Source organism: Anthonomus grandis, chromosome 8, assembly GCF_022605725.1.
Source record: "Anthonomus grandis grandis chromosome 8, icAntGran1.3, whole genome shotgun sequence".
Lineage (NCBI taxonomy): Eukaryota > Metazoa > Arthropoda > Insecta > Coleoptera > Curculionidae > Anthonomus > Anthonomus grandis.
The window spans coordinates 4,036,595-4,056,296 of record NC_065553.1 but is presented as its reverse complement, the minus strand read 5'-3'; the positions used below and the strand labels follow the sequence as shown (position 1 = coordinate 4,056,296).

At 32.9% G+C, this 19,702-nt stretch overlaps 1 protein-coding gene and 1 long non-coding RNA gene across 3 annotated transcripts in view; one reads left to right on the top strand and one right to left on the bottom strand.

Annotated features, from left to right (window-relative positions):
- Positions 1 to 19,702, bottom strand: part of LOC126739570 (cyclin-dependent kinase 14) — a 275,956-nt gene that overhangs the window by 225,023 nt on the left and 31,231 nt on the right. Inside the window, exon 1 of one of the 2 annotated variants that reach the window (XM_050445328.1) lies at positions 3,912 to 4,055. The exons of the other annotated variant lie outside the window; for it this stretch is intronic. The gene's annotated coding sequence lies outside the window, so the exon portion shown is untranslated. Of the gene's footprint in view, positions 1 to 3,911; positions 4,056 to 19,702 lie in introns of those variants that run through there. 2 annotated transcript variants of the gene reach the window in all.
- LOC126739573 (uncharacterized) lies at positions 675 to 14,254 on the top strand. The gene is made up of 3 exons (XR_007661658.1): positions 675 to 895; positions 3,425 to 4,754; positions 14,117 to 14,254. It is a non-coding gene; the product is annotated as an uncharacterized LOC126739573 (long non-coding RNA).

Here is a 19,702-nt window from a genome sequence, read left to right as displayed (position 1 = left end):
GCAGTTGAGTTTCTTGATTTTATGTATTGAATGCACAGTAAATTCATCAGGCTGTCACTTCATGATTTTAGGCAACTGGGAGTCTGATTTTAACTGTTCGTTTTTTTTTTCAATTCCAAACATTTGTGTTTGTGATTTCATTACCATGTGATCGTAATTATGGTTAATGGAGACAGTATTTCTTCAACTTCATGCAGTTTGCTTACAAGTATCATTATTCCACGCATTTCATTAGATTCATTACAACTTATTGAGTAGTCCTATGATATGGGTGGAAACTTTGGGATGACACAAATCACAAAATACTTTTACCACTAACCAAAACTCTTTATTTTATTCTCGACACGTGTCTCCTTAACGATGTTAGCATCTTCAGCAGATTAAAAAAGTTTTAACATCATTATCGAAGTGGTTCGTTAGTGGTTAATTTGTTTTGTGATTAGATTATTGAGTAGTTTTATTATTATAGGCAATTGAGTTCTGATTACAAATTTTGCATTTTACGAACGCACTCACAGTTTTTTTTGTTAATTTTAGACAGTTCAATAATTTTCTCAGGCTGTAGATTCATTACAGATTGTTGAAGAGTTTCATTATTCCAGGCAGTTAAACCCTGACTTTAACATCGTCATTTTATGTACTGGATTTATAGTTTTTCTTTTTTTTCCAGGTTGCTGACTAGTCTCATTATTCCAGGTAATTGAGCTCCGACTAAAAATTCTTCATTTTATGTACTGCACTTACAGTTTTTGCCGATTTCAGACAATTCAGTGATTCTATCAGGCTGGAAATTGCTTTTACATTGCTGAATGGTTTTATAATTTGATCTAACTGGACCCTGGCTTCAACTTCTTCGTTTTATGTGTTGGACTTACAGATTCTTTTTTAATTTCAGGTAATTGAGTGATTTCATTATGGCATAGATTAATTACAGATTTTTTAAGTGGTTCCATTATTCCAACTGCCTGGAATAATGGAACTAACCGCAAATTATTCATTTTATGTAATGGATCCATAGTTGTTCTCTAATCTCAAGTTGCTGACTGGTTTTATTATTCCAGGCAATTGAGCTCTGACTGCAAAATTTTCATTTATGTGCTGCAATCACTTCAGGCAATTGAGTGATTCCATCAGGCCATAGCTTAATTACCGACGGCTAACTGGTTTCACAATTTTCGGCAACTGGGGGGTCTGATTTTAACTGATCGTTTTTTTTTCAATTTCAAACAGTTAAGTGATTTCATCAGACTCATTTCAAGTTGTTAAGGAGTTTCATTATTCCACGGAGGTTAAGCCTTGATTTCAACTCCGTAACTTTGGTTAATGGATTCAGTATTTTTTACTTAACTTCAAGGAGTTGAGTGATTTCAGCAGACTGTAAGTTCATTCCAGGCTACTTGTCAGACTCATAATGCCAGGCAGTTGAGTAATTTTATCAGGCTGTCGATTAAGTCCAGGTTGCTGTTATTTAGTTAGATTAGTTCTATTATGAGTTCCAGCAGTTGAGCTCTGATTACAATTTTTTTATATTTCATAGACTGAACTTTTTCATTGATTTTTCAATTTCAGGCAGTTGAGTGATTTCTGCAGGATGTAGAATCATTTCAGATTGCTGACAGGTTTCATAATTTTAGGGAATTAGTTTCTTACTTAAACTGCCCGTTTCGTTTTTTTTTCACACAATGTTTGAAATCACTATTGAGTGATTTCACCAGACTGTAGATTCATTTCAAGTTGTTAAGCAGTGTCAACTTTTTTTGGTTACAAAATTCCTAAGTTTTTTTTAACTTAGTTCCATTATGAGTTCCAGCAATTGAGCTCTGATTACAAATTTTGCATTTTATGAACACATTTTTTAAAGTAATTTTAGACAGTTCAATAATTTTCTCAGGCTGTAGATTCATTACAGATTATTGAATAGTTTCATTATTCCAGGCAGTTAAACTCTGACTTCAACATCATCATTTTATATACTGGATTTATAGTTTTTCTCTAATTCCAGGTTGCTGACTAGTTTCATTATTCCAGGTAATTAAGCTCTGACTAAAAATTCTCCATTTTATGTACTGCACTTACAGTTTTTGCCGATTTCAGACAATTCAGTGATTCTATCAGGCTGGAAATTGCTTTTACATTGCTGAATGGTTTTATAATTTGAAGTAACTAGGCCCTGACTTCAACTTCTTCGTTTTATGTGTTGGCCTTACAGATTCTTTTTTAATTTCAGGTAATTGAGTGATTTCATTATGGCATAGATTAATTACAGATTTTTTAAGTGGTTCCATTATTCCAACTGCCTGGAATAATGGAACTAACTGCAAATTATTCATTTTATGTAATGGATTTATAGATGTTCTCTAATCTCAAGTTGCTGACTGGTTTTATTATTCCAGGCAATTGAGCTCTGACTGCTAATTTTTCATTTATGTGCTGCAAACACTTCAGGCAATTGAGTAATTCCATCAGGCCATAGCTTAATTTCCGACGGCTGACTGGTTTCACAATTTTCGGCAACTGGGGGGTCTGATTTTAACTGATCGTTTTTTTTTCAATTTCAAACAGTTAAGTGATTTCATCAGACTCATTTCAAGTTGTTAAGGAGTTTCATTATTCCACGGAGGTTAAGCCTTGATTTCAACTCCGTAACTTTGGTTAATGGATTCAGTATTTTTTACTTAACTTCAAGGAGTTGAGTGATTTCAGCAGACTGTAAGTTCATTCCAGGCTACTTGTCAGACTCATAATGCCAGGCAGTTGAGTAATTTCATCAGGCTGTCGATTTAGTCCAGGTTGCTGTTATTTAGTTAGATTAGTTCTATTATGAGTTCCAGCAGTTAAGCTCTGATTACAATTTTTTTATATTTCATAGACTGAACTTTTTCATTGATTTTTCAATTTCAGGCAGTTGAGTGATTTCTGCAGGATGTAGAATCATTTCAGATTGCTGACAGGTTTCATAATTTTAGGGAATTAGTTTCTGACTTAAACTGCCCGTTTCGTTTTTTTTCACACAATGTTTGAAATCACTATTGAGTGATTTCATCAGACTGTATATTCATTTCAAGTTGTTAAGCAGTTTCAACTTTTTTTGGTTACTAAATTCCTAATTTTTTTTTTTAACTTAGTTCCATTATGAGTTCCAGCAATTGAGCTCTGATCACAATTTTTTTATATTTCATGGACTGAACAGTTTTTTTTTCAATTTCAGGCAGTTGAGTGGTTTTAGCATGTTGTAGATTAATTTCAGGTTACTGCTCAGACTCATAATTCTAGGCAACTGAGTTGAATTTTATGTAATTACAGGATTCACATCAGGTTTTTTTTACAATTACAGATTATTGAGTAGTTTCATTATTCCAGGCAATTGAGCTGACTACAAGTGTTTCATTTATGATTTGGACTAACAGTTTTTTTCCAATTTCAGGCAGCTGAGTGATTTCATCAGGCTATAGATTCATTTCAGACGGCTCATAATTTTAAGCAACTGCGTGTCTGACTGTATAACTAATCAGGAAAACTGAAAAATGTTACGTAAATTGGCATGTGAAAAACAGTGAAGCAAAGGCAGATTAATGACCTAAATGTAAATATTTAGAAAGAAATGAACTTAAGACGAAACGACAAATATTAAATTTTGGTGACTTTGTGACTTTCACATGATGTGATTTGTTGTTTCATTCCCCCTTAAACAGGTCCGGAAACAATTTAATTTTTCCAATATTTGTGAAAGATGATATGGAAAAGTTTGCAAATCAACTCTTGCCTTCATTAACTATTTATAGCAAGTAGGCGGTCATTTCTTTAACAGCTGCCCCACATTGATACGCAAAAACTAGTTTATCCAGCTAAAGCCAGTTAAAACTATGAATATGATTTTGACCCCACATGCAACATTTCTTTGCGATACATACCTTTGAAAACCACTTTGAAGCCTTCTCTTGACTGAATACTACGGTCTAACGTTCTTTGAATAAAACGCGAATTACAGTATTTAGCAGGCAACAAACGTGCGGAAATCCGTGCTTATCAAACGTTTCACTTCAAGTCGAATCTTACGCGAAGCACTTTATTGAAATCGCCTTTCTCTCTTACAACTTACGGGTCCATTCACCAAGTTTTTCCCTTTTATTACAATCAAATTAAATAAATTCAGTTTTGTCCTAAATAATGCACAAAACAATCATAAAAATGCAATGAACGCGATCAGAAGCAGCAAGCACTTCAAACAAAACAACAATAACAACGCATCGCGCGAAAGCACAAACGTCAAACTAAAACCGAACGAGGCGGTAGCAGCAGGCCATGATTGAAATTTTTCTCAGTCTAGTCACCCGTGCTAAATGTTTTGTTTTGAAGCGCTATCGATGATTAGCTACGACCTACGGGGCCGTCAAACGTAACGTGTCGAACAAAGACGGAAGATCGAAAAACGATATTGCGGGAGCGGGAGGGTTGTTCTGGACCGTAGTTGCGACTCGATACGAGAGCAGCAGGCGGGTGAATGCGATGACTAAGAAGGCCGAGGGGGTTTGAACATTTTAGAACGTGCGTAACGCGAGGGGGTGTAAATGACGAAGGCGCAAACGCAGATTTTTATTTTTTTTCGCCCCGGTGACGATGATGATTATGATGAGCGGGTCTTTTTTTTATGTGCATTTATTGAAATGGACGGATGGGTTGTCACCCCTTCCGTTGCGGATTTTTGAGGAGCTCGCCCTATGGAATTAAGCCGATTATTATTTATTGAAATGCAGGTAAAACTATTTTTTATATACACGCCACAGAACCCAAAAAAAAATACTTTGATCAGTACAACTCTAAATAATCATTAGAATATCTTCGGTTAAGAGTGTTAACCTGCTAACTCCCCTTTTGGCCAATTTTGACTTATTCGAGTATTTAAATGTAGAGGTCATTCTGCATCGACTAGAATTACTAGAAATACCGCCACATCTAAAGTACAAAAGAAAATGTCCGTTGTGATACCGCCTATTGTGATAACACCACAATAACAATTTTAAAACCGAAAATGTCATCTTCAGTACCACATGTATGAAGCTTGTAAAGTCCAGTTCAGAGATCTATTAGAATCTTTGATGTGTGGCAGATGCCGCACTAACTAGTCCGTGCACCAATGTCATATTTATTGTCGCATGATATACATGTTTAAATGGCAAAATTTTATATTGTCTATCTATGAAATCATTTTAAATATACGTAAAACCCCATGTTTTATACTATTTTTTATTTTTCTTTCGAAAATGTCAATTTTTAAAAAGAAAATAATATCAAAAAATTGACCGCGGACTAAAATCCAAGCATCTTACAAAATATTTTAAACACTTCCAGCACTCACAGACTTGTCACCTCTTTTTAGCCAGTCTATTAAAAAAAGATAAAACACCTGCGTTCTGGCGATTCCTACTAAAGGCTGTGCATGTGATTGTGTATCTCTCTCTATCCCATTGATTTTGAGAATTACGGGGCCGTATCCAAATAGATTTTTGGGCTGTTTTTGTATTACTTTCGACGTGTTTTTAAAGAGATCTTTAAGGATGGGTCTATCACCTTTAATAGTTGGGAGGGGGGTCATGTGAGGTTATTATTTGATGTGTTTTGTCGGTTATGCTTTTTACACGTTTATGAAAGTTATGAACGTTTAAGTAAAGAATTTAGAATTTGGCCTGTATTCGTCTAAATTTTTTGCAGTTTTTACTGTGAGGAAGTGTTTTTTTTTAAATTTGTGTTTGTAGATTTGTTTTGGTATTATACCTAAACACCTTAAAATGTTTCGACCCTGGGAAAATAGGCAGGAAAATTTGACAAATGAAGAGAACAGTGTTTGTGTGGGCTTATGGAGACCGTGGGTGTACAAGAAAGACAATAACATTTGTGATGAAAACAATAAGAGTGATCTGGACAGTGATTTAGACTTACATAGTTCTGGTAGTTCATTTTCTAGTGTTGAGGAAGCAAAAAGAAGCTACAGAGGAAAATCAAGCAGTTTTAAAACGTAATTGTTTAAGTACAGACGCCAAACAAATTTATCTAAATATCTATAACAATCTAAGGAATGATCCTCAGTTCACAATTGATTGTAGTGCTTTGCAAAAAACAGCGTTTTTAACAGGGGTTCCCTATAATACAATATGCCTGTAAAAAAAACGATGAAAGGCAGAATAAAAAGGAAAGATGCAGGATAATGAAAGGGACTTGACACAGATTTTGCCAAATTGGTGTGTATAGAAGTGGTGTATAGAATATTTGAGGAAAATTAAAAAATTTTGGGAGGAAGAAAGGTCCATATATTATTTAGCTGAAACATGGTATTTATGATTGATGTATGATTTCCATTCTCTGGTAAAAAGTTCCTTTTTTGCCATAGTAAGAAAACCATATTTTTATTAATTAAACAAGTTTAAAATTTTGTTTTTTACAGCTTACTGCCCCTGTTTGTCCTTCAGTGACACAATAAAGACTGCTTCTTCCACCATTCTCTGGGAAAAACCCTTTTTTGCTATGTTAAAAAAAACACAGTTTTTAATAATAAAACGAGTCTAAAATTTTGTTTTTTTCAGTTTACTGCCCCTTTTTGTCCTTCAGCGACACAATAAAGTATATATAATGTAATGCTTTAGTATTCATATGCTGATGTGCGAGATGAAGTTGGAATCCATGGCGGCAACAGAGAAACTATTTCCTTCCTTAATGGAAGAAACTGCTAAAGAACAATGGCAAAAAACAGAATTTAGAAAATTGTATTAACTTTTTGGGCCAGATTAAAAAAAAATGTGGTTAAATTTATAAAAGTATTTATAATATATATTTATAGTATCCTCACTGTAGTTTTAGGATCCAGTATACTTAAAATGTAGTGTTTTGTATAAGATTTTTAGTTTTTGGTATAAGCAATTATTTTTGTAAATATTTATCTAATCTCTCCTAATATGAATAACTAAATATGAGGCAAACAAATTAATATTCAGAGTGTAAAGTGTGTTTTTTTATAAGTAAAACTTGTGATTTTAAACGCATAAAATATAGACAGCTAAATGATTTTTAATGTAAAAGTTTATTTTAAAAAATATACTTCCACTTTTTTGACTACATGATTACTTTTTATCAAAAGAAGTTGGTACTAAATATAGAGATGGGGGGTTTTTATGAGTATATTATTATAATAATATATCATAATATGTATTAATTAAAAAAAGCAATAATAAAGGATATTGAATATGGCAGCCAAAATCCTCATTAATAATCACCACCAAGTAAAAATAAATCTCAATAGCCAAAAAAAGGAAATTTATAAAATTTGAAGACAAACCAAAACATGTTACACGTTTGTGTCAAAAAGTAAATTATCTAATGCCTTAATCCACAGAATAAATGGGCCTAAGTAATTTGTACCACCTATTCTCTCATCACTTGTTATAAACACCCCACTGGTGGCGCTAAAAACTAAACTTATTAAATTAAAATTTTTGATTACTCATTTTACGTACTTAAATCTTACATTTAAATTAAATATTATCTTGCTATCAACTATCCTGAATTTCTAACTTAATAAAACTTAACCCAAAAATCCCGAATAATAAAGTTTTAAATACATTTTAAGGCCGGACCTGTGCAACTTTTCACGCTTGAGTGGCTGTGACTGGGTCTAACAAAGGTCAGAGGTCTAACAAAATAATACGTGAGCGCATGTAGTCAAATTTTATGAATCAAATGTATAAATTCTTTAAAAAATGCTTAAAATATTTATTTATTTAATAAAATGATTAAATATCGCTTAGAATATTACTTTATGACTCTTTCCACATAAAATTTTGCGATTTAAACATGCATGTCATGTGACAATACAAGCAACACCGGCACACGGACTATTCGCGGCACATCAAAGATTCTAATAGATCTCTGAACTGAACTATATGGTAAAAATCGGAATCGTATGTCGGGCATCTTCCTTGGCAAAATTGACAGGGAGCTGACAGACAGTTGTTAACATTGACTGATAGAACATCATTTGTCATTGTCATACCATTTAAGTTTGTTTTTCTTTTCAATGAATGTAAACGTGGGTTAAGTTTGCTATTTGTTTTAAGGATGTTATTTTAAATTTATGACTTCTTTTCTAAAAAGTTCTTTTTCAATATTGGGAGAAATTTTTTAATTGACTTGCAGCAAGCAATTCCAGGTTTCTGGTAAGAAAAGCTGATTTCATTTATTACTATTATGTTTTTGTAGTGTTAATCTTTAGTCTTTAATAAGATCAAATACATATTGCAAAATGTCTGCCCTCTCATTTTCTATTCAACAATTAAAAATTGATTAAAATTTTCCTGACAATTTCCTTGATGTAAGAGTATGTACAGTGTGTCCCAGGATGAGCGAATTTATACGTAAAATTGACAAAAAATTTTGTAGTTGAAATTTGACTGTTTGGCATCCAGCCCTGCTTGATTAAAAAATAAAATTTAGCATATTTTTATTTTTTTTATTTAAATCAAGCATGCCTTGTTACGAGCATTTTTAAAATTTTATGAGTAGGTAAAGAGGTATTTTTAAGCAAGTTTATAAGAAAAAGTTGTTTAGAATGCAAAATTATGCCCGAGTACAAAATTTCATAACCATAGGCCTACTTTGATTTTGTGTACCAATTAATTTTTTTATTCATATTTAATTATTAGAGAAAAACTAACTAATTTATTTATCTAATAGTTAAATCACTAATCTAAGAGTTACAAACCATCTTCAAAAATATGTTTGTAATAAAATGTACCGGGTGGCCAACTAAGAATGGACGTCGGCGATATCTCAGGCCCTAATAGTCGTAGCGCCTTGAAAAAAAAAAATTTGTGACAAAAGTGGCCAAAAAAAAATGCTGGAAATTATTTTGAAGTTCATTGGTCAACCGCTAGAGGGCGCGACAGCTTCTTTAAATCTTAAAATTGCATTTTTGCCAAAAAACCTCCAATAACGTACACCTCAAAATATTATATTAATATTCTAGGAAGATTTCCTCACAAAAAAGTTTCTACAAAAATTTCTGTCAGTTGTCAAATAAAGTGGTGGGGGGCGTTTTTAGCTTGAATAAAGAAAACAGCTGAAAATCAGCTGTGACTGGACCGATTTTTTTTAAACATATTTTTTTTTAAGTCTATTGTTGCCTTATTTTTTCAACCAAAAAAAAAATTCAAATTACTTTTCCTAAAATCCGCTAGAGGGCGTTGACTTGTGACTAACCCTTTCTGACGGATTATTTCAAAAAACTCAAATGCAACTATATATATTTTTTTACGTCATTAAAAGCGGGGAAGAAAACCAAAGAAACTGGTGAAAACGGCACTTCGATATCACTTGTTAAACTAAACTTATTAACAAAATAGTGTCCATTCGAAAATAAAAGTGATAAAAATGCCCATAAATTACTATTTGCTTACACAAGCTGAATAAACTCGTATTAACTAAGTATTTTTAAAAAGAAACAAACTCAGTAGTGTTTTAGAAAATCCGAGATATAGAATTGATCGTTATACGTTTATTTATTACAGGGTGTTAACTAAATAAAGTTGGCCAAATTGGCCTATTTTGGGAAAACTGTGCATACAGTTTATAGTTGTTCTATAGGAAAGTTTTGAAAATTTGGCACCATACCATACCATAGAAAAGTTAATTAAAGATACAACAATAAAATAATTTGACACTTGTAACAATTTTGATGGTACTGGATGTAGATGAAAACTTGCTTATTTTAAATAGAACACTCTATAATATGTTATTTGATATTTAAATTCTACATACAATTTTAAGAAATCTTAGGTGGTACAATAAACAATATGTTATGCACATAATTTATTTAGTGCCTCCCCAAATGTTCAAAATGCATTCCATCATTTTCTATGCACTGAAACATCTTTTGTTCGGTAGACAAAGCTGCGGTCTCTACCTCAGCAAATGAGAGAGTCTGCATGCAATCCCTAATCCGGCCAATCATATTTTGTCGCGTCGTAGGTCTTGTTGCAAAAACAATTTCTTTAACTCGACCCCATAAATAAAAATCCAGGCACGTTAGGTCTGGTGATCTAGCCGGCCATGGAAAGGTACCGCCCCGTCCTATCCATCTACCAGGGTAGGTAGCATCTAAAAACTCCCGAACATTTCGGGCGAAATGTGCTGGACAGCCACCGTGCTGGAACATCACTCGTTGGCGAATTTCAAGTGGCACATCCTCTAATAAAATTGGCAATTCCTCCCTTAAAAACTGCAAATAATTTGCACCATTTAGTGCGTTGTTGGCCGATAATTCGACCTCCTAATATTCCTGCCCAACAATTTAAAGACCAACGGCCTTGATGCTGGACTTCTCGCATACAGTGCGGATTCGTTGGTGACCAGTAATGAATATTGTGGAGATTCACGCCTCCATTGCTGTAAAATGTAGCCTCATCTGTCCACAATATGTTTGAAAGCACCTGAGGATCCTCTACAATCGTACCCAAAAGCCAGTGACAATGGTCTAGCCTTCGGTCAAAATCTTGTGCACTTAATTCTTGATGCAGGACTAAATGATATGGATGAAACCTGGAACAAGATGATGACTGCTGATTCAACAGAATAGACCAATCTGGTGCTTTTCGTGTAAAAATTAATTAATTTTACATTTAAAGCATCATCATCAAAAATGAACTCTCCTTAGGAAAATTAAGTCTCATCGCGTATAGTGAAGATTAATATCCAAAAGATCGCTTACCTGTACTCCTTAAGAATATTCTGAACAGTAGTTCGATTTACTCCCAGGTCGTGCGCTATTGTTCTAGTACTTAAGTGAGGATTAAACTCGACGTAGGCTAAAACATTTATTATGTTGTCTTCGGTGCGTCCCCTGCGTTATCTCCGAAACACGGGCAGCCGAACGTTTCCAGTCGTTCGCAAACGATGTATGATCCGAAGAAAAACTTTTGCAGTAGGATGGCGTCTATCAGGATACTGATGCGCATACACCCTTGCAGCAACTGTGGCATTTCTCATACATTAAAAATAAGTACCTATTATGTCAAACGCCTCTTCGTTTGTGTAAAGCATTGTTAAACAAAGCAATACGAAAAACAGAGATAAAAAGTTAAGGAACAAAAAACTTGAACAAAACACAAAAAACTGGAACAAAACAGGAAAAACTGGAACAATACGAACAACTGGCACAACACGAAAAACTAGAACAACACGGAAAACTGGAAAAACAAAGTTCACAAGATGGCGAACTAACAAGAAAACTATTGGATGTTATTAGCGGGACTTAAAAACGCTTTAACAATCGCAAGAAGAGACGCTAAAATGACATTTAACTGAAATATTTACATATTTTGCCTCCATGGTTACCTGCCACCTTTGTTTCCATAGCCTACTGACTCAACTTTCCTATGCACAGTTTTCCCAAAATAGGCCCATTTGGTCAACTTGGTTTAGTTAACACCCTGTATAAATAAACGTATAACGATCAATCCTGTATGTCGGATTTTCTAAAAGAGTACCATGAGTTTGTTTGTTTAAAAAAATACTTATATAAAAGGAGTTTATTCAGTTTGTCTAAGCAAATAGGAGTTTATCGCCATTTTTGTCATTTTTATTTTCGAATGGACACTTTTTTTTTATAACTTTTGTTTAAGAAATGATATCGAAGTGCCGTTTTCACCAGTTTCTTTGGTTTTCTTCCCCGCTTTTAATGACGTAAAAAAATATATATAGTTGCATTTGAGTTTTTTGAAATAATCCGACAGAAAGGGTTAGTCACAAGTCAACGCCCTCTAGCGGATTTTAGGAAAAGTAATTGGAAATTTTTTTTTGGTTGAAAAAATAAGCCAACAATAGACATAAAAAAAAATATGTTTAAAAAAAATCGGTCCAATCATAGCTGATTTTCAGCTGTTTTCTTTATTCAAGCTAAAAACGCCCCCCACCACTTTATTTGACAACTGACAGAAATTTTTGTAGAAACTTTTTTGTGAGGAAATCTTCCTAGAATATTAATATAATATTTTGAGGTGTACGTTATTGGAGGTTTTTTGGCAAAAATGCAATTTTAAAATTTAAAGAAGCTGTCGCGCCCTCTAGCGGTTGACCAATGAACTTCAAAATAATTTCCAGCATTTTTTTTTGGCCACTTTTATTACAAAATTTTTTTTTCAAGGTGCTACGACTATTAGGGCCTGAGATATCGCCGACGTCCATTCTTAGTTGGCCACCCGGTACATAGTACGTCTAATTTAACGACAAAATTTCATTTTATTTACTTATATTAAATTTATTCAATGTCAACATTTTTCAATATCTTTCCTAAACATTTAAAAAGAATTTTTAATTTCTTCAAATGGAAATTGAATTATAAGCGTCTCTAATTCTTTGTTTTAGTAATTTTTTGTTTTAATTATTTTTTTTTATTTTCTTTGTTTTAATTCCTTGTCATTGCCTCGGAATAAACAATTTGCTTAAACCGCCCCATAATAGGAATCAGAAATGATTAAATCAGGTGACCTTGGCGGCCACTCAATTGGGTTGCGTCTTCCAATTCACTGATTCGGACAAGTTATATTCAACCATTCGGCTACTCAAATAGTGAAGTGCGCTGAAAATAAAGATTTATTCTTTGATCAACTGGTAACGGTTCTAAGTATTCTTCAAAAAATCATTCCAAAATTTGAAAATACGTTTCTTGATTAAGCGATCCTTCAATAAAGTATGGTCCAATAATACCTAAATGGTAACCAGCGTTGAAAATATTGCCACTTGCCATGGATTACAAATTTTGGCGTTTCATTGGACCAAAATCGACAATTTCGGGATGAAATTACACCGTTTGTCGTGAAAATAGATTCGTCCGAGAATATTATTTCTTTATGAAAATCCCTAAAATTTTATCGCCTAACCAAGTAGGGAATAATAAACGGCGCGCTTCATCCCCCTCTTCTAAAGTATGCTTGTTTTGTAGTAAAGTACCTTGGTTTGAATGCTTTAATATTGTTGGCATGATAATGCTAAAAGTTCTTTGTAATTCAGATTTGCTTATGTTCAGCACCGCCGATAACTTTACAATAAAATGATATAAGTACGTTTTTTGTACATAACTTTAACAGTGACAATTCAGCTACCTCATTTAATTAAGAATGTTTATATGTTAAAAAGTTCGACAAAAACTCGTAAATGCAGCAAAAAAGAACCCAATATAATAAGGGGCATGCATTCCACGAGCAAAAAATTTGTACCGATCGTAAACAGAATTAGTCCAAGGGCAATAATTTTCACTATTAATATTTATTTTTGTTTAAACTCTTAAAAAAGGGAGAATAAATAATTAATAAATAATTTAAACGTAAAAATCAAAGTAGGCCTATGGTTATGAAATTCGGTATTCGGGCATAATTTTGCATTCTAAATAACTTTTTCCTTTTTGATTAGGCGTTTGTTATAGATATTACCATTAAATGATGATTGTCAGATGAAAGGAAATTTGATTTCCCGCATTAATTTGGCCACGCCTTTCTACCATTTTGATTGGTCCAATTAGGCACGTCAAACTTTCAAGTTAGCTTTTCTATCAGTTTGTATGCAACCACCACTTCTCTATATTTTTGTGTTCTGTGTACAGTAACTACAGTACCGCCATTGTTCTGGTGCGTGTGACAAGTGCACGTTGGAAGGCGCTGTGATTATTTTCTGATTTAAGCGTAAATCATCTTTCTTGATGGTTTTCACTGGCATAATTTAATAAAGTTTGTTTTTGACTTGTTACATTTCCATTAAATTATATCTTCATAAATAGTCTACACGGCTATTACAACAAACATGCAACATAACTCGCTTTCTCTAATTTGTTTTTGAACTAATAAAAAATATATTAAAGGAAAAGAGGTACCTTGTAGGTTTGTAATTTTTCTTTTGACTGATTGACTGTTTCCAAAAATACAAGGAAAGTCAAAGATAAAGGCCCTGTTCAGTACTCGATTTACCCTGCGCATGGTTTTCGGTGAAAATACAATTTATGCTTCTTTACAACTTAAAATTTAAAATGATGGGTTTTGTTGATTTTATTGTCACTTTATTTGTTTTATTTTCTTTTCAGATGTCACGCAGTATGGAGTTGGATATGCAACAAAATACACACAGAAATATCCCGATGGATTTTTTCACATTTTGTTGTGTAAAAAAAAATGTTTAATTTTAATACACAATTGTTAGATAATATCTCACAGTCCTGTATAAAAATTCTCAGGCATTTTGTTTATGTTTTAATGTGTATATTTCATACAATTATTACATATTAAATTAATACAATATAAGTGGATATTAATTATTAAGATAATGTGTATAAATATTCCACATTTTTTTTTTAATCCAATGCAGTTTGGTAAAAAATCTAATAACCAAGTATATTTTTACTACAATTTTTAATTATTTTTTTATTCTGGCTTGTTTTGATTTTATTCACAATTGTGTAGAATAAAAAAGATTCTTGCTAATAGCCCTTCACAATTATAGAATTTTAAACTATGTATTGTGTAGTTATAATACACAATTGTGTATAAAGGAGGACGCGCCCGACGCCCTTGCCTTTGCCGCTAGAACTTTGTTGTTAGCGTCAATGTTGCCAGATTCAATATTAAACAGTTGTAAAGATATGCATCAAAATTTGCAGTCGATTTAACGTTGTTAATTGAAAATAATTTAATAGGATATTTAAAAATAAGCTCAATCATCATAAGTTCTAATTTTATTTATTTAAATAATATCGTGATAATAACACGCGTAGGGAAAAAGGAAACGTAACTTTTTTAATTGGCGGTGTAATCTTTAAGATACATTTGATGGCAGCATTGCTATAATTCCCAGTGCCACAGGTGTTCAACTGTTCATTTTTCAGTCCTTCGATCAATCGGCCCGCATTAATTTGTTTTAAGGTTTTTTCGTTTTGTTAAGTGTTAAAATTGCATAAGAAAAAAAATGAATATATTCGTTGAAGATAAACTTAAGGAGTGGGGTTTATTGGACCAACTCCAGGAGCAGTTTGTAGGTAGGTAATTAGGTAAGCACCATATTTTTTTTTGCATTTATTGTATACTTTGGAATTTACTGGATATTTTGATGTTTAGACAGGTAGCTGGTACCTATTTAGTTTAACTGTTCAGTGATAACTGATAACTTTACTTATAGAATATCCAATTTTAATGTAGAGGTCGGTTAAATTTGTAACCTTTATTGCATTTGTATTTCAATTTGTATTACAAAATGGTATCTACTTAATCATAGCACTGTCTGACAGTCCTGTACCGTCCTTTTCAAGTCCTGTAGTAGTATTGTAAGGAAATTTGAACACCTATACCTACATATACCTACTCACTGTGGGCAGCCACTAGCTCTCACACTCTCTATGGTAACTAAACTATTATCAACAAACTAAAAACCTTTTAAAATTAAATTTTAAAAATTTCCTAAAAATTACCTAGGCTATTAATATTAAAACAAATAATTAAGATTTTTTTTATTGGATAGGAAGGAAGGCTCCTGTAGAAATATCGTGTCCACCAAGATCCCCTAAACTTACATGGAGCTATAAAGGAGACAGTGTAAAATATCTATGGAAAAAACTTAGGTTTGAAACGATTGAAGAAAAGATTTAATACATTGCTTTAATGTATTAATGGTGGAATTTTCGAAAATATTTCATACAATTAAATAAATTGTTAAAATAAAAAAACAGCTTTTTTTTATCCTGTTTTTCCCAGGCGCACTAGAATTTATTATTACACAGATTTATGACGAAATTCTCTAAAATGTATTTTAAATTTTTATGAATATAAATACAAAACATTGTAATAAAAAACTCCAGTTCTTATGTTAATTTGATATACAAACCTAAAATAAGTAACCTACACTATATTTAAATTTATAAAACAATATATAGTATTATTATACACAATTTGTAATAAAATTTAATAGTTGAAATGAAAGAAAATAAAATATATTGTTAAAACAAACTACACTAACGTGTGTATTTAAAATGCACAAATTGTGCTTTTTTACTGAACAATTATATTAAATAAATATAAAATATTGTCGAATTTAAGTACACAAATAGTGTACTATACATACAATAAAATAAATCAAATTGATACACAATTTGTGGATTATAGAACCACAGTTGTTTAAACACAATAGCATAGAGAAATTCTACACAAAATGGTACAGTTTTCAGAATCAAATAATTTGTAAAATCTATACAATTGTTGAATTTTTATTCACCTATTTTTAAGAGTGTAATAAGATTACACCAGATAATGATAATTTAGAGAGAGCACATCAAGCGGAAGACTTATGTATCGAACCTGACAGATTTGATGTTTAGATTAAACAATAATACACTTCCAACAGTGCCTAATATTCCCGAAATTAATAATTTTACATTAATCGACAATGTAAATATTGAAATACTAGATCTCAGAATGTGGAACAAAAAATAATGCAGAATATATTACTATTTCATTCGAAGACATTAACAATACAGTGCTGACATGCAGCAATGTAACTTGTGAAGCTGGTTCATATTAGCGGAATAACCAAAACAACACCGAAGTTACATCTTGTTATTCTATTAACAATACCGATGAACAATTTACATCAACATAATTTTCCTAAACCGAATAAAATAATTATTAACGACCAGGAACGACATTTCCGACTAAAGTGACAATGAAGGCAACATTGAACCAGTTTATACAGTGACCGCTTAAAGTTCCGCATAAATTCGATAAAAATTAGAGACATGATTTTATGAGAAAACGCTCGAACGCGTCGATTTTTATTTTAGGTTGCGCATTATTTCACATAAATTTTTGTATACAGGGTGTTGTATACATTTTTTTAAATGGAATGCTATATTTTTTATTGCATTTATGAAATATAGGCGAAATTCCAAGCAAGTTTCGTATAACACACCTTATCTCAAAATTCAACTGTTTCAGAAATATGTACATTTAACCAAGAAGAAAGCAAGTAAGTACGTCTATTTACAAATTAAGATAAAATAAAGGATTAAATGTTATAAACTGTGAAAACTCTTATTAATATATGTAAGACGGTTTACAAACTCATGTAAAACACTATCAATTATTTCGGGTAATATACGTCTAATTTCATATCTAATTCTATTTTTCAAATCTTCTACGTTATTTGGCTTCTCATTATAAATTTAATTTTTCAGGTACCCCCATAGAAAATAGTCGCAGGGATTTAGGTCTGGTGACCTGGCCGGCCATTCTATTGGCCCTCTTCGTCCTATCCATCTTCCTGGGAACACTGTATCCAAGTAATTATGGACATCTCGAAAGAAATGTGGCGGTGCGCCGTCTTGCTGCAACCGTCTTGTTCGTCTGGGTATAGGGCAGCCAAAGCAGGGATAAGATCTTCTTGAAGAAAATTCAAATAGCGTTGTCCTGTTAAGTTTTCTTCAAAAAAGTATGGCCCTATTACTTTCTTTTTCACGATACCAGCCCAAACATTAATAGATTTACGGTACTGTGTATGAGCCTCAGTTGCCCAGTGTGGATTTGACACTGACCAGTACCGACAATTTTGCCGATTTACGACACCGTTTAAACACAAAGTTGTTTCATCCGAAAACAAAACTCGTAACACAAACTGACGGTTATAATTGTAAATGTTCATCATTTCCTTGCAAAATTGGTTTATTCGATCAGGATCGTCCTCATTTAATTCGTCTATTAGTCTAATTTTATAAGGGTGGTATTCATTTGCTTTTAAGATGAGTATGAAATTTTACCTACCTTATGCAGTTCGTTACGCAAAAAGGTAAATAAAACGCCCGGGTCGTAAACAGGTTTTTTATTACTACCCTATTTTGAACAAATCTAAGTAAAGACTAACTAAGCTAAAAACTAAAATGACGAACACTTGGCCCGATACCATTAAGTCTTTGTTTTGCACGCCGACACTCGGCACTTGGTAATTCGATATTGTTTATTCTGCCGCACTATCCCGTTTAGCCCGTACCGCTCAATATTTACTACATTTTATCAGTTATTTTTAACATCCTCCCCGGCGGGCTCAACCTCTAAAGGAAATAGCAACTGGATAGGCCTCTTCATCGTAGTTCCATTGCTAGTTTGTATTTCGCAGGCTCGAATACGCCCATCTCTTCCCAGATAAACGTCTTCTACTCTAACTAACTTCCACTGCTGCCTTGGCAAACGCTGATCGTGCAACAGTACCACGTCACCAACTTTAAAGATCTGCGTTGTACCTTTGATATTATAATGTGCGGATCTTAGCTGTTGTAGATAGTCAGAAGACCATACCTTCCAGAATCTCTTAATTACGGCAATTCTTCTTTCCCACAACTTCAATACATCATCTGTTTCATTAGGCATCTTATCAAAATTTTAAAAATTTGAAGTATGGGTATTTCCATTCAAAAAATGATTGGGAGTTAATATCATGCTTTCTGGATCACTGTTGTCTATATAAGTAAGTGGACGAGAGTCCACAATGGCTTCAGCTTCTACTAAGGTAGTTTGAAGTTCATCATAATTTACCACAGACTTTCCTAACATCATTTTTAAAGCATGTTTAACCGTCTTCACCATCCTTTCCCAAAATCCGCCCCACCACGCTGCCCTCTCAACTATAAACTTCCATTCAATTTTGAGTTTGGAGCAGATATTTTGAACACTACTACTGTTTAAAAATGCAAACAACTTTTGGAATTCCTTTGCTGTTCGTTTAAAAGTCTTAGCGTTATCTGAATACATTACACTGAGAACTCCTCTTCTAGCAAAAAAACCTCCTCAATGCTCGAATGCAGCTCTCAGTAGATAGATCTACTACGAGCTCCAAATGCACTGCTCGAATAACTACACACGTCAATAACATTATGTAGCCTTTGGTTTTTTGATCATCATTTGCAGTAGCAATATATAAAGGTCCAGCAAAGTCTATTCCAGTAACTTAAAGGGGTTGGCAATATTAATGCGATCCTTAGGAAGGGGTGCAAATTGCTGACTTCCCGCTTTCCCTTTAAGTTTCTTATAAATGACACATTGGTTTATGATATATTTAATCCTGTGTCGCCCTTTAATCATCCAAAAGGTTTTACGTAGTTCGGCTAAAGTTGCATTCACTCCAGAATGTGCTGTAGATTTATGAAAACTCTCTATAATCTAACTCTCTATAATGAGATCTCCTAGATGAATTTTCTTTAGCAACAATGCTGGATGTTAACTGCTATATGACAATGCAGATTCTTGTAGACGACCTCCGATTCTTAATATTCTATCTTCATCCAAATGAGGCCCCAAGGTTAATATTTTTGAACTCACATCGATGGGCTCATTGTTTCGTACAGCTCTTATTTCTTTTCCGAATTCTTGTTCCTGTTCATATTTGATCCAATACTTAAAGGCCTCTTTTAATTCCTTAGCTGTCATTATATCAAGTTTCCTTTCTACTTTAGGCACTTTGAGGTTTGAAATAAATCGTTTTATATAAGCAGTAACCTAAGAACTCGTTCCAGGGTACTTATCGAGGCTCTTTATGTCGCAAATCCTTTTCCAAAATGTTTAAGAATGTTGAACACATAGTATCGTTATTTTCAGTATTTTTTTATTCAGGCTATTCTTCTTTTTCTCGACTCAAC